Source organism: Galeopterus variegatus, unplaced genomic scaffold, assembly GCF_000696425.1.
Source record: "Galeopterus variegatus unplaced genomic scaffold, G_variegatus-3.0.2 Scaffold758, whole genome shotgun sequence".
Classification (NCBI taxonomy): Eukaryota; Metazoa; Chordata; class Mammalia; order Dermoptera; family Cynocephalidae; genus Galeopterus; species Galeopterus variegatus.
The window spans coordinates 192,005-207,836 of record NW_007726869.1 but is presented as its reverse complement, the minus strand read 5'-3'; the positions used below and the strand labels follow the sequence as shown (position 1 = coordinate 207,836).

General features: G+C 35.6%; 1 protein-coding gene across 1 annotated transcript in view; it reads right to left on the bottom strand.

Annotated features, from left to right (window-relative positions):
- USP25 (ubiquitin specific peptidase 25) overlaps window positions 1–15,832 on the bottom strand; it is a 158,211-nt gene that overhangs the window by 127,136 nt on the left and 15,243 nt on the right. The gene's annotated exons all lie outside the window — the stretch shown is intronic.

The window sequence follows — 15,832 nt, the reverse complement described above, 5'->3', positions numbered from 1 at the left end:
AAAATCAATAAGCAAAGAAGCCAAGACTACATACAGGCCTTCTTCAGGTTCCTTCCTAGCTGTTGTTTTTCCTGCATGATGACGTCCTTAAGTGCCTACTAATCATAAAATATACACTTCGGGGATGAGGAAGCATTGGCAATTTTATTATAAACTGATAATCAGAGGGTTTCGCAGAAATTCTTTCCCTCCCCAAATGACCCTGCCTAATGCTGGGTCTTTTAAACATCTGTTTGAGTAAAGACAATAGCACATTTAACATCAGTATAACTTCATGAGAATAGGAAAAAGGGGCTCACTGGCTTATGTCCAGGAAAGAAGATAAGCATTTATTATGATCTTGCTGTATGCCAGACTCTATTTCAAATGCTCCCCATATACAATCTCATATAATACAAACACATGCCAATGCCCTCTAGGAAGTTCCTCTCCTTTTAAACCTAAAAAGACTTCGAGAGATTAGTAAGTGTAGAGACAGGAATGAAGCCAATCCACAGCCCAAGTCCTGTCCATATTTTCTTGACTCTACAAAACCTGACATTGGAGATTAAAGATTCAGGGAAAAAAACCCACTGTAATGTTGACATAAAAACTTAAATAATAGTACAAGAAAACTGAAGCACCTCTGACTACAAGGCAGAAAAGATTCTTGTGTTAAGGGGTGAGTGACTTATAAATCAATCATTGGCTCCTTTAACCATATGTTCAAATATAAATAAAACTTAGTTTACTGCAAAGGAAAGAAAGTCAAAGATTTCCTGATTTTCTGTAGCTCAGGATGCTATATAAACTTCAATAATCTGACCCTTTGTGTCTCACATTTTGCGGGACTTTTGTGCATACATATGTAATTAAAATTGTTTTTCTCCTGTTAATTTGCCTTATGTCAGCCTAGTTTGCAACCCAGCCAAAAACCTAGAAGGGTAGAGGGAAGTCATTTTTTTCTCCCTCACAGGAACAAGAAGCATACATAAATCGGGAAAACTAACTAATACGCAAACTTTCTAACTCTTCTAGATTCAGGAAACATATAAATCAGGCCTAATTACTAAGCAAACTGTACACTCCCCTACATTCTATCTAGAATTTCACAGAAGGCTTCATTTCCTAGTTCAGATCCTGTCCATCCTACTTGAAGGTGAGTCTATAACACAATATTGTTGAAATTCCTTATTGCAAATAATCTATATAGTAGTCTAATGAATTATTCAGTTAGGCTATATTTCCTACTGCCACAGAATGAAGCTTTCTGGGTTAACAGTACTTTAAGATTAAAATAAATTAGTCATATACCTCCATGGGCACATAAACCTAAATATATACTTTTTATTCTCTACTGTTTCCATTTAGGCTAACATGCCAGAAATTAAGAATTTTAAAAGTCTCTTCCTATCTTTTTACAGAATCCTAGACCTACAAACACTACTATGCATTTATGTAATCCAGAAAAGAAAAATAAATAAATAAATAAATGAGGTACTTGATGGCAAATAGCTAGCAAGCAGCAATGGATATAATTGATCCTAAATGAATGTTGGTTTCCATCCTTTCTCATCCCCAGAGCTCTTATCCCTACCTGTAACCCAACCCTTCAACCATATCTTCATCATGCCCACGCCTCTTAGAGAATTCCCCATTCCTATTAACTGGCAAATAAAAGAAATGTATCATAAGTAGAAATTCTAAATGCTCCCAAAAAACACTGTTCAACAGCACTATAAGCTAAGTTCATACAGAGTTAAATACATTTCAGGGCCAAATAAGAACCCAACACCAGGAAACATGGTTTCTATAGGAACACGCATTTTCAGTTCCAAAAACTCAACTTGCAAAATCTTTTGACCAAAATCTGTTTTTAAATTAGAGTGCCTATATTCAGGAAAATACATAGGTAAACAAAGCTTTTGTGAATCAAATCATTTCCTTGAATTACCACATCTACAGTTTAAATAAAATATGTATTTAACTTGTTTTTAAAGCTAATAATCACATTCCTAACATAGCTCTCTCTTGTCCAATTAAATTTTTACGTATCTCTAGTTTCCAATCTTAAATTTTCATAATTAACTTAAAGTCCAAAAATAAATTTCCTTATACTAATGAAACAAAATTAACATGTTCTAAGGAGAACTTTGAAACTAGAATACTACGTAATTCCTAGCAATTCTACATGTCACGAACAATTCCTTAAAGCAAATACAATTTTTGGTCATACTAATTACATATGTAATATATCCTGCACACTAGTAAAAACTCCATTCATGGGCCGGCCCGGTGGCGCACTGGATGGTGCGCTGCTTGGGAAGCGCGGCGGCGCTCCCGCCCGAGGGTTCGGATCCCACATACAGACCGGTTCCCGCTCACTGGCTGAGCGAGGCACGGGAGCAACACCGAAGGTTGCAATCCCGTTGCCGGTCCCCAGTCCGGTACGGGGGCAACACTGAGGGTTGCGATCCGTTGCCGGACACGGAAAAAGACAAAAGACAAAAAAAAAAAAAACTCCATTCATCTAGATATAATGCTTGCTTTAATAAAGCATATGCTCTACACCACTTTCTTTCATGGACCCATAAGAGAGCTACTGGCAGAAATGTCCCATCCTGTGGCACCTCAGCAAACTTCTCCTCTACCCAGTGGGTTTCAATCACGACCTCTCCAACAAAAACTGAATCTTAGAGTCTTGGGACTTTGGGATGTTCTCTCCTGAATATATATCCTTTATTCTTTAGAGTTCTCTTTACCTTTTAGTAGCCAATCATCTGTTACTAGTTAATATGTCTTTATATTAAACCTTCCCCGTTCTAATTTTTGTGTTTTCTGTGTCCTGATTGGACCCTAACTAATACAACTTCCTTAAAAGCAATTTTTGTATTCTAATATATTAATGATGTAATTCTGTATTTTTGAAGAGAATAAATCTCAAAAAGAATTAGGAAGGGAAAGCTAAGCATATATGCTGAGTTCTATCCTAGAACTATCAATTACTGAGCACTTACTAAAAACATATAAGGCACTGGAGATTTCATTAAGACATGATTGTTGATTAAATCATTGGACACTGGTGACTGAACTCAATCTGTAGCCCATCTCCCTTCCTTGAAGGTTGATATGAGGCTAAAAGTTCTAACCCTCTAATCACTACATTTAGTGTTTCTGGGAAGAGCCTCCATCCTGAAACTAGCCTCTCTTCCCTGCCCCCATGAATCATCTCATTAGCATACAAAAGACAATAATTTTCAAGGGTTTTAGGGGCTCCATCATTAGGGAAAAAGACCAAGTATTTATTTTTTATCACAGTATACCAAAGCCAACCACATAAAGCTACTTGTAGGTAAAAGAAGGCACCATACTATTTTGTTTCTTTGTCTTTGCTCACAGATTTCTCTTTGCTCGGAGTAATACCTAAAACCTCCCTATATATCTTTAAAAGTTTATTACAACCATTACCTCTTCTATGAGACCTTTCCTACTCTCCCTAGATCCTCTCCTTAGTCTCACCTATAAATACTTCATTTAACCTCTAATGCATTTCTGTGCATTTCTGGCTCGCACCAACACTAAACTACAGGATTTTTGTGTATTACTTATTTCTCAATTTGCTTAAAACAAAGAAAGAATAAATGAATGGACGGACATGATACTGAGTGGTGGAGGGATATCTAAGCAGAAATGTACAACAGGCAATTCAAAGCCTGAAACTACAGTCTATGTGAGGATGCAACATTAAATTTATTTTGAACATACAAATTTCATGGTAATAAACATACATGACTAGGAAAATACAGTCGGCTGTCTGTGTCTGTGGGTTCTTGAGTGTCTGCAGATTTTGGCATGAGGAGGGCAGGGTCCTGGAACCAATCCTCTGCAGATACTGAGGAAGGACTATATGCAATCTCTCAAAGGTAGAGCTTGCAAAGAGGAAAGAAAAATGAAAGACTAAACCTTGGAAAATTCCCACAGTTAGAAAGCAAAAATATAGTACACTATATTAGCAGCCAAGTTTTATCATGCTGTATAGCCCACATGTAAACAGTTTAAATATGTGTACTTAAATTTCACACAGCAAAAGCTAATAAGCTCACAGAATTCTTGCCCAATAGCTAGCCTACTTTCTACCACTTTCTTACCCAGTAATTCTCAACTTCTTTGTGGTTGTAATAAGCTTTCAAATACTAAAAATTTTGGCAGCACATTTGAAAAGGTTTAAAACCTACACCACAACAAAGTATAACAACCTTAAGGGAGGAAGCAATAATTGCAACACAATTCTTACTCCAGTATAATACTGTCTCATGGTGTCTGCAAAAGTAGTTACCACACTGCACAGCAATATCTCACTCTCTTGATTGCCCAGGTACTCAGGTAATGTTCATGAGACAAAGTGCTCACATGTCCTAATAAATATTTATTTGGCACTATTTTAAAAGTAAAGTATAATTGTTACCTCTAACTCACAGCAAGTATATTCCACTCTATATTAAGCCACACAACTTGTTTGGTTCAACTTTCTGCTCAAGAAACACTGCAATAACTACGATACAACTGCTGAACTACATTTAAAAAAATGTTATAAACTATGATCAAAACTTAGTGGCATATTTGTGAAGGTTTTAAAATGAAAAGGCTGGTAACACCACTTTAAGATAATGGTTATCAAATGAGTACCAAGGTCACAGATGTAGTATGAATGACAATAGCAATAAAATTTACTCCCAGAAGTTTAATAAGATATTATTAGAACATACTGAAATATGTAGATTAATCGCCTTAGGTGAAGGTGCAAATACCAAGTTGGCTTCTGCAAATCACTACCATATGTCAAATTAACACGTTATTCTGAATTTTCCTAATTTTGTGGTTTTGATTACATTTATTAGTTGGTTTTGGGTTTTAATGCATAAAAGCTATATAACAGAACATAATAAATTTATGCTTAGTTTATATTTAAGCAAGTTGCAATAAAACTATAATAAAAAATATTTTAATTCAAGGGAGAGAATGCCTGAGACCTGTTATCCTTTGAAATGGTCTCAACTCAAAGACAAAAAATTACTGTCATCAGGTGGACTATTAAAGGACAGAAGGAAAAATTGTTCATTAAAGCTGCTGATTCTCCAGAGGGGAAAAATCAATTTGAACACCTAATAAAACAATACACAAAAAAAATTAAATCCAAGTGAAATAAGATGAATACCAAAGGCAAAACAAGAAAAACATTAGAGGACAATAAATGAGAATATCGTTATGAAATGGGGCATGGAAGTTCAACTACTAAAGGAAACTAATTACATATGATGAGACTAAATTAAAACTAAGAACTTCTATTCATGAAAGGACATCATAAAGACATCCTGAAAATAAAAGATATTTGCAAAACATAGAAGTGAAAAAACAAAAGTAGTATCTAGACTATAAAGAACTCCTTCTGATGTGAAAGAAAAAGGTAAACAACCCAAAAGGACAAAATGAACAAGAGAAACAAATGTGAATTTCACAGATGATCCATAAACATTTAAAAAGACAATCAACTAGTCTATCAATAGCAGAATGGTTCAGTTGTGGTGGTCCATTTACACTTCTGGATATACAACACAAAAATTTATAACAAAATACTAGCAACCTATGAAAATAGGAAACTTCCTCAACCTTACAAAAGGCATCTACAAAAAGAAGTGCAGCTAAGTCATACTTAATAGTAAAAGACTGAATGCCTTCCATATAAAATCAGAAACAAGGCAAGGATGTCTCTTATCACCATTTCTATTTTACATTTTACAGGATACCCCAGAGAATGCAATAACACAAACAAACAATTGAATAAAGGTTGTAAATAGAGTAAAAAAAAGATTAGAGCTAATAAGTGAATTTAGCAAGGTCACAAGGTACAAGCTTAATATACAAAAATCAATTACGCTCTATATACCAGGAAAGAATTGGAATATAAAACTGAACAAAAAATAACATTTACAATGTTACCAAAAAACATCAACTCTAACAAAAGATATGCAAAGAACCTGTTAAGTATACTGTAGAGAAATTAAAGAAAACCTAAACAAATGGAGAAATACAGTAAGTTCTTGGATTGAAAGACTAAAATATTATTAATATGTCCATCCACTCAGAATTGACCCATCCATTCAACAAATCCAATTGAAAAATCCCAGCAGGCTCTTTTCCTAACTGTAAAAAGTGCTTCAGAATTTTATATGGAAATACAAAAAGACCTAGAACAGTCAAAACAATTTTTTAACAAGAACAAAATTGAAGAAAAATTAACCAATTTCAAGATACATTTCAAAGCCAGTATACAGTATAGCATAGCATGAGTATAGAACAGAATAGAGTTCGAAAACAGACCCAATTATATATGCTCAATTAATTTTCCATAAAGATACAAGGTAATTCAATGACAAGAAAACAGCTTTTCAAAAAAAGGTACTGGAACAACTAGATATCCACATGAAATAAATGAACCTTGACTCTTACACCTAAGAGTGCACACAAAAATAAATTCCAAATGGATCATAGATCTAAACATAAGAGCTAAAATGATAAAACTTCTAGGAAAAAAAAGTGTTTGCAAACTAAGGTTAAAAAAATTAGGTTAAAGCACTAGCTGTTTAAAAAAAATGGTAATAATAATCAATATTAAAATATTTGGGCTTCAAAGAAATTGGTAAGAAAATGAAAAAGCCAGCCCCACATTGGGCAAAAATATGTGCAAATTATATATATCTGATAAAAGACACTCAGAATACTTAGAGTTCCTACAACCCAATAGCAAGAAGATAAACAACCCATCTAAGAAATTGTTAAACGATTTAAACACATTAAAAAGAAAATATAAAAATGGTTAGTATGGAAAAATGAAGACAGAGGGTTCCAAGCACCTCCCACTGCACCCCAGCCTGCCTCCCACCCCCTTCCCTTTCCCCATCACAGAAGGTCCCCTTTAGAAGCCTAAGGCAGAAAAAGCACCAGCACCAAGGAAGAGAGGGTAGGAGAAAGGTGAAAGGGAGGGGGAGTGGGAGGTGCTTGGAACCCTCTATAGTAAGCAAGCAAGCATGTCAGTGCACTGATGTCTGATGTAGAGAAACACCTGAAACATCAGAAACCCTGTGTATTCAAAGACTTTGCTCCCTTTAATTAAATTGGGTGTATTGTAATAATCCAGCCCCAAACGGCCCCTGCCATCAATTTACACAAGTGCTAAAGGCACTCTCATCTTTAAGAATACTAATTAACTTCAACCAGTGGTCCTCAAATCTTAAGTGTGGAAGAATTATCTGAGATTCTTATTTAGAATGCTATAGCCCAACCCTCAGAGTCATGAAATAATAGGTCTGGGGTGAGGCACAGAAACCTGCACTTTTAGCAAGCAATACAGACAATAAAGAAAGTCCACAAAAACCACACTATAAGAAACTCTGATCTAAACCTATAAGGAAAACATTGCTAGACATTTAAAATGTTTAGTAGCTCAGAAAACCAAAGACTAAAACTAAAGCAGATAGTCTACACTAAAGCAGGGCTAATTAAGGGGGGAAAAATATATATAACTTCGAAAAATTGTCACATATATAAAACAAGACATCATGACAGGAGAATATTCTTGGAAATTAATACAAGTCTGCCAAAAGAAATACAAGGAGTTGTCCTTTCATAAATTCAACTTTCACATGATCTACTTGTCCATATTACATAGTATATTAGTCCATTTCTGTTGCTTATAACAAAATACTTGAAACTGGTTGATTTATAAAGAAAATGAAATTTATTGTTTACAGTTGCTGAGACTGGGAGGTCCAAAGTCCATCAGGTGGTGGCAACAGTGACCCAGGGGCCTCACATTACAAAATGGTGGAAGCAGAGAGAGCAGAGAGACAGACTCTTCATGCTCCCCTTTTAAAGCTCTCCAAACCACACCCATGACCTCCACTTTTAATCCATTCACTATAATCTAATCACCTCTCTAAGGCTCCACCTTTCAATTACCATAAAAGATTTTCCCACCCTTTTAACAATCACAGTGGAGGCCAAGTTTCTAATTCATAAAACTTGGGGACACAATTCAAGCTTCACTGAGTTTTGGGGGGGACATAATTCAATCCACTACACATAGTGACATTCTTCCACAAGTCAAATTTGGTCCTTCATATATCATTTAAATCAATGATTATATGTGCAAGAAAAAGGTAGGCCACTGCTGCAGGTCAGTGCTTATGGTGATTCTATGACATCCATCAGAGAGTAAAAGTGTGCTGTCATGACATTGGAAGATCCTATAACCACCCTTATTCTAAGTACATCAGGGCAGAAATAATTGTGGAGTGGCCCCTGGAGGAGGAGGAGGAAGAGGAAATGAGAAACGGCCAATGACAAAAAAAAAAAAGGAGTGCCCTGCCTGACTTTATAGTACCTAGGATGGCAGAGCACTGGCTGACAAACCAGCTCTCCTCCCCCACCTCACCCAGAATGCCTGAAGTGAAAACTTTCACAAAGATCAACAGGACCCAAAGGAAAAGTACATGCAGTCTTCAAAATTAAAAATACTACAATATCTTTTAGTATTTTAGAAACAATCTATAAGTTTGTACAACTTATACATGTAAATATTTTAGAAGTGTTTAGGTACAAGAGTAGGAAACTGCTTTTTAAAATCATCAATAAGACAATACCCATTACCATCACTTCTAATCAACATTTATCAGAAGTGTTAGCTACTACAAGAAAAAATGAAATTATAAGAAAATTGGAAAATATGTAAGTAAAACTCTATTTACAAGAACTCTACTTACAAGAAAAATTGGAGTACATAAGTAAACATCTATTTATTCAAGATATGATCTTTTACATAAAAAAATCTGTGGAAAAAGTATTAGAAAAATTTAGTGAGGTGGCTAGATATAAGATTAATATATGAAGGCCAGTTGCATTTGTACACACCAATAACAAATTTTTTTATACACCTCATATAACAGTTCTCAGAAATTATCTACTACCTAGGACAAAAGATGTGAAAGAATTCTTAAAGTAAAATTATAAACTGTATAAGAGATATTAAAGAAGAAATATAAAAGTATACTTTTTAAAAAAAAGTAGAGTGTACCCTGGTCATAGATAGAAAAATTCAGTATCATAAAAATGCTGATGAACCCAAATTGATCTACAGATTCAATGAAATTCATCAAAAAGCCACACAGAATTTTTAGAGAACTTGGTGAGATTATTCTAAATTTTTTAAAGAAAAGTAAAGTGCCATCACACCTCTGAAAAAGAGGAACAAATAACTTATTTTTCTAGTATCAGAGAGTATTATGAAACAACATCAAGAAAGACAGAAAAGCATTCACAAAATGAGTGATGAAACAGAATGGACGGCCCAGAAAAGAAAAAAATAAAATAAAAAAAGGCATTTTATGTGAAACTTTCGTATATGACAGAGATGTCAATTCAGTGGAGGAGAATATTAACTATTCAATAAAGAAAGGTTAGCAAAAAAATTTGTTTTAAACATATATATTGTAAAAATTAAATTGTACCCCTACTTCACATTTAAGACCTAAAATAATTTGCAAACATAACTTTAAAACTTTGTAGAAAACACAGATAAATACCTTTTAGATTTTGTAGTGAGAAAAAGTTCTTAAAGTTTTTTATTTTTTAAGTTAAAACAACTAAAATAAAAAAATACATATCTTCAGAAATTAATACAGAATTTAAAAGAATAAGAAATCCAAGGGAATGGGGGCCAGCCCGGTGGCGCACTGCTACAGTGCGCCGCTTGGGAAGTGCGGCGGCGCTCCCGCCGAGGGTTCGGATCCCACATACAGACCAGCCGCTCACTGGCTGAGCGAGGTGCGGGAGCAACACCGAGGGTTGCGATCCCGTAGCCGGTCCCGGTCCGGTACGGGCGCGACACTGAGGGTTGCAATCCGTTGCCGGTCACGAAAAAAGACAAAAAGGAAAAAAAAAAAAAAAAAAAGAAATCCAAGGGAAGATGAATACTGGATTCACAATGATGATAACCTCAAGTGGAAGTAGAGGGATGGGATGAGAGGACACTGTGGTTACATATAGGTTATTATCAAAGTTCTAGCTTTTAAGTAGTGGGCTCTTATATGCTTATTAAAAATAAGCAACTTAATAAATAAACAAAAACATAACAGCACGAACAGCTAATCATGAAACAACTGTTATATTCAATTCAATTCTGTGTACTTCAGAACCAATTAAAAACGTATATTACTAAAAACAAATCAAAAAAGTATTTGACCACCTACAGAAGCAGTAAATACAGAATTGGCATTACAAAAATAATAATCTGGACCATCAAACTAAAAAGAAACTTAGAAAATAAAAGCTGAAGCAAGGAAGAGAGAGGAATGGTATCTAAAATGCAAATAATATAGTTTTAGAAAAAGGAATAAATTAGAAGCAATAATTTTAAAATGTATACCTTTTTGATAAGAAAAACACTTAAGTTTTCAGATCAAAAAACCTAGGCAGGATTGTTAAAAGGATACATACCTAGACATATGGCAGGGAAATTTTTTTTTTTTTTTTAAAAGATGACCGGTAAGGGGATCTTAACCCTTGACTTGGTGTTGTCAGCACCACGCTCAGCCAGTGAGCGAACTGGCCATCCCTATATGGGATCCGAACCCGGGGCCTTGGTGTTATCAGCACCGCACTCTCCCGAGTGAGCCACGGGCTGGCCCAGAAATTTTTGAACTCTAAAACCAAAGAGAAAATCTTACAAGCTTACACAGAGAGTTAACAACTTACCTACCAAAAAAAACAAAAACAAACAAACAAAAAAATGCAATTAAAATTAAATAGCTAATTTTTTAATATTAGCTACTAATAATGTATCTGTAACACAATTACGAAAATTCATCACCTAGAATTACAATTTCACATCATGCCAACAAAACCAAAAAAACCAAGAATACCCTAAGTAAAAAGTCTTATCTAATTGGGGGTAAGAGAAAAAAGAAAAACCTAGTTATTAATATCTTTACATTATCAAAAAAATATTTGTTTAAATATATTTGTTTAAAATTAAAAGAGCAGAAATGAAAAACATAATGTAAAAGGATAGGGTGGTAAAACAAAGAAAACTTGAGCAGACCATCAAAATTAAATAGAAGAGACTAATAAATAAAAGAAAGATGATGATAAAGAGATTAAATTCGGGGCCGGCCCGGTGGCGCACTGCTACAGTGCGCCGCTTGGGAAGCGCGGCAGTGCTCCCGCCGAGGGTTCGGATCCCACATACAGACCGGTTCCCGCTCACTGGCTGAGCGAGGCACGGGGGCAACACCGAGGGTTGCGATCCCGTTGCCGGTCCCGGTCCGGTACGGGGGCGACACTGAGGGTTGCGATCCGTTGCCGGACACGGAAAAAAGACAAAAAAAAAAAAAAAAAAGAGATTAAATTCATCAGTTATCACCATATGTGAATGGTTAAATTATACTAAAAGACAAAAAAAATAATAATACAGGTTTGGATGACATCCATTAGAAACACAAAGAGAATTTTGACGAAATCACATTAAAAGTAGAGACATCAACATCTCTCTGAATTTAAAAGATCAACAAAAACCATAAAATTTTCAAATAAGTGTTCATTTCATACATATAGAACTCTGCAACTTTTGGAGAATACACATCCTTTTTATGCACTCATCAAATACATCAATACATCATGTATTTGTGGTCATAAGAAAATGTTAATATATTTCTAAAACTATCACAAATTATATTCTTTAAACAGTGCAATGAAACTAAAAATCAACTATTGAAAAAATACTTCAAAAATGCCACCTTGATGGGCCAGCCGTGGCTCACTCAGGAGAGTGTAGTGCTGATAACACCAATGCCATGGGTTCAGATCCTATATAGGGATGGCCGGTTGGCTCACTGGCAGAGCGTGGTGCTGACAACACCAAGCCAAGGGTTGAGATTCCCTTACTGGTCATCTTTTAAAAAAAAAAAAAAAAACTCACTGGCTGAGCGTGGTGCTGACAACACCAAGCCAAGGGTTGAGATTCCCTTACTGGTCATCTTTTAAAAAAAAAAAAAAAAACTCACTGGCTGAGCGTGGTGCTGACAAAAATGCCACCTTGGAAAGCAAATTTAAAAAAAAAAAAAAAAACTTTTATGTAAAAAAAATGTCAAATCCAAAACAAAATCAGATGAAAAATCACAGCCCAAAATGCTTTTCATTATGAAATGATGGGAAACTCACTAAATGTTGAGTTCAAACTATTAGAAGAGCAGCAATAAACACCAAAAGGGTAGAAAGCTTAAATTATGATAGACATAAACAAAATGAATAAATTAGGGGAAAAAACAGCCCCTCTCCAAAGAGCCTGTTTTACTCGGATGTAAAAATTGGGTCACGTATTTTCATATTAAACCTTTTATTAAACTTTTGTTAACAGCACTTACAAAAAAAAAAAAAAAAAACATAACTGATAAATCAAAGAGCTGGATTTTGGAAAGACCAATAAAACAGATCAGCACCTGGCAAACATTACTGAGAATATAACAAACAGGAATAATCATACTAAACTTTAAGCCTTTAAAAGAAGATCCAGAGGCATTTAACGACTTGCCCAAGGTCACAGAAACGTGACTTAGATCTAACCCACATCCTGTCTTTTCACTACCACTGCCTATTTTGCTAGCATGAACAGTTTCAAGCTTTCATTGTTGCTCAATACTTTTTAAATCTGGACAATCAGTTAGGGAACTAAGTACTGTACTTACATTCATTTTTGAAACCATTCACTCATTTTCATTCATCAAATATTTGCTAAATCCTACTATGTGCAATGAACTGTTCCAAGCCCTAGAGTGAAACCATACATGCAAAATACCCTTAGAACCCCTATGCTTTATTCGACTCAGAAGGAAGCATTTAATGTAAATAGTATCTCGCTCTCTTCTGTTTATAAATTAATTAGGTTTCCGGGAGGAAACATACTAATGCTACCCTAAAGAATCCTCCTTTAGAACTTGAATGTACAAATTGAATTTCTGAGGTGTAAGAATCCTACCCTTGGGTAATTACCGAGCACAAAGGCTGAAGATACATGTCTCAAACCAAAATTACCACAGGATTTAACTGTAGTTAATCTGCTGCCAACTCCACCTCACCTGTAACATATTATCCTCAGAAAAATGGCTCTCTCTAGTTTTGCTATATCTCATAACTCGCTGGCTTGGCCACAATTCAGCAATCAAGCAAAGAACACACCAAGGAGAAAAGACAGCCTCTTGCCTCATCACACAACATTGTGACAAGCTACTTTGTAGATGAACAACAAACCTATGAAAAGTTCTGCATAGTGCTGCTTTTTAAAAATATATATATTGTTAATTTTACATCACTCAGCAAAGAAAAAAAAATCGTGAAAGTTAGGAAACTGTTCCAACCACCATAATACTTAGTATTTACTTAAAACTTATAAGCTCTCAAGCATACACACAAATTTTTTGAGAGCAGAAAACCCACGAAATTTCGGCTATGTATTATACAGTACAGTAGACACCTCCTCTTTTGCTGATAATCCATAAAGTTTCCAAGTGAAAAAAGAGTTTCACTTTTGTTTCTTCTAAAGTATGAAGTTCACTTCCTAGTTACTAGCTTGATGGATTTGATACTGTCAACAATTAAGGCAGACAGTTTAAAGTATTTATATCCATATATTTTTTAAATAGTTCTAATGCTGGCAACAGTAAGTGTCTTAATATGGAAGGCAAGCACATTTAAGTGTTTCTTTTTAAAAACATAAATATCAGGATGGATGTATAAAAATAAATACATTGTTGCTCTAAAAAAATTTCCCAAATATCAATGAAATAATCTAAGCCACACATACACACACACACACGAAAAATAGCATAATGACAACATTTAGGATTAATGACTACTCCCTTTGTATAGGAAGAGGGTTTATTAAATGAGGAAATTGGACTTGACATCCAAGATCACTTTAACTGATTTGATTCTTCATTCTACAATTATTCATTAACCTCTGAAACACGCAATAAGGTCTACATTATCTGACTCTATGCTAAAGCAGCAGTTCACTCAAAATGAACTGAAAAAAAAAAAAACAAAAAACTCGTAAACTTACAGACTTCTTGCCATTGTTCAAACTTGAGATGTGAAAAACGAGCTACATTTCCCACTCTGAAACAAACAGGCTTTAATATTCAACACTGAAGACAATTATAAACAAAATGACATCAAACATACTAAATATTGCTTAGTATTCATATTACCAAGTGATCCTAAGTCTTAATTCTTTATCACACACTCAACATCAAAAACTAAAGTTTAAGGTATTCAAAACAGAATAGAGAGAATTAGGAGGTAAACTGTTTTAAACTCCCATTATCAAATCTAAAATTATTTCACTGTAAAGAAATTGTCATCTACAATAACCTTGTAAATTTACCAGTAACATCAACATGCAAGAGTTTCAAAACAGCTTTCCCAAAGTGCCCAAAATAACAATGCACTATCCTTGCTTTCCAAAATTCTCGAGGATCTTCAATAACCTCAAGCAGTATAAAATTCAAAAATAATCTCAAAGCAAAAATTTAACAGGCTAGGAGTATACAAATAGTCCATTTTAGGACAGCAGGCACAAGTAGGATACAACCACGCCAAAACTACAACAGGGTGGGGCATTCATTACTCACCCAGATAAACCAAACACAGCTTTGGTGGTTGCTCACAGTAAACCCTAATTACCCCCGTAGTTCCAACACGACTAAGTCAATGTTTTCCTTTTGCCCAAAATGCGTTTCACACAAATGACAAAAAAAAAAAAAATTAAGTCATGGCCAACTACTCTTCAGGATATGGTGCAAGCCATGATAATGCACTTAAGATTCTGAAAGCAAAATCTAGAATGGCAGGATGATCTCTCACTATTCACTTTAAAGATTTAAAGCTTCACAAAATATTTTTATTATTATTATTCGCCTAAGTGACCATCTGAATATGGGACTGATGCAAGAATAAAGGGAGAATGATGGAACAAGGTCAAACTTAGGGGACAAAAGATTCCTAGAATAACATGGCCAGAAAGGTTTCCTTTCTTAAGAGACGGTTTATATTCAGAAAAAGAAACGAAAAAGAAACAGGGAGAATGATGGAACAAGGTCAAACTTAGGGGACAAAAGATTCCTAGAATAACATGGCCAGAAAGGTTTCCTTTCTTAAGAGACGGTTTATATTCAGAAAAAGAAACGAAAAAGAAACCTAGACAAAAAAAAAAAAAAAAAAATTCTCTACTTCTACAGAGTCTGCCTGGCCAATGTACCTGCTCCGCAAAACAGGCAATTCAATTTTGTGTACACCTTTTTGCAAAAGAGCAGGCCTTGAATATTACTACCTGCGAAATACAAACTGTTCAGAAGAGATGACAACTGGCTATTTTTTTAAGGGGGTGGGGGGTAGGAATAAAGTTTAATTAAGAAGCCATACAGAGCACCTTAGGAATGTGAGGGCCACTCCAATACCTGGCACCATCTGTTATAGGAAAACAACCCGCAGAAGAAAGTGTATTCAAACCCGCAAACTGCGCCCCGCTTCCCACACGCAGCCGGGCACTGGGCGCGACGCCCCGAAAGCGGCGTTGTAGGGGTGGGTGAGCAGCGAGGCAGGAAGCCCGGTGCGGCCGAGGCCCGGGCGGCAGCGGGCGGGGAGGCCCGGGAGCGCCCGGCCGCGGCCGGTGAGGACGGCACGTCAGAAGGAGGAGCGGGGCTGGGCCGGGCCGGCTAGCGGGCTCGCCTCACCTTCTGCGCCT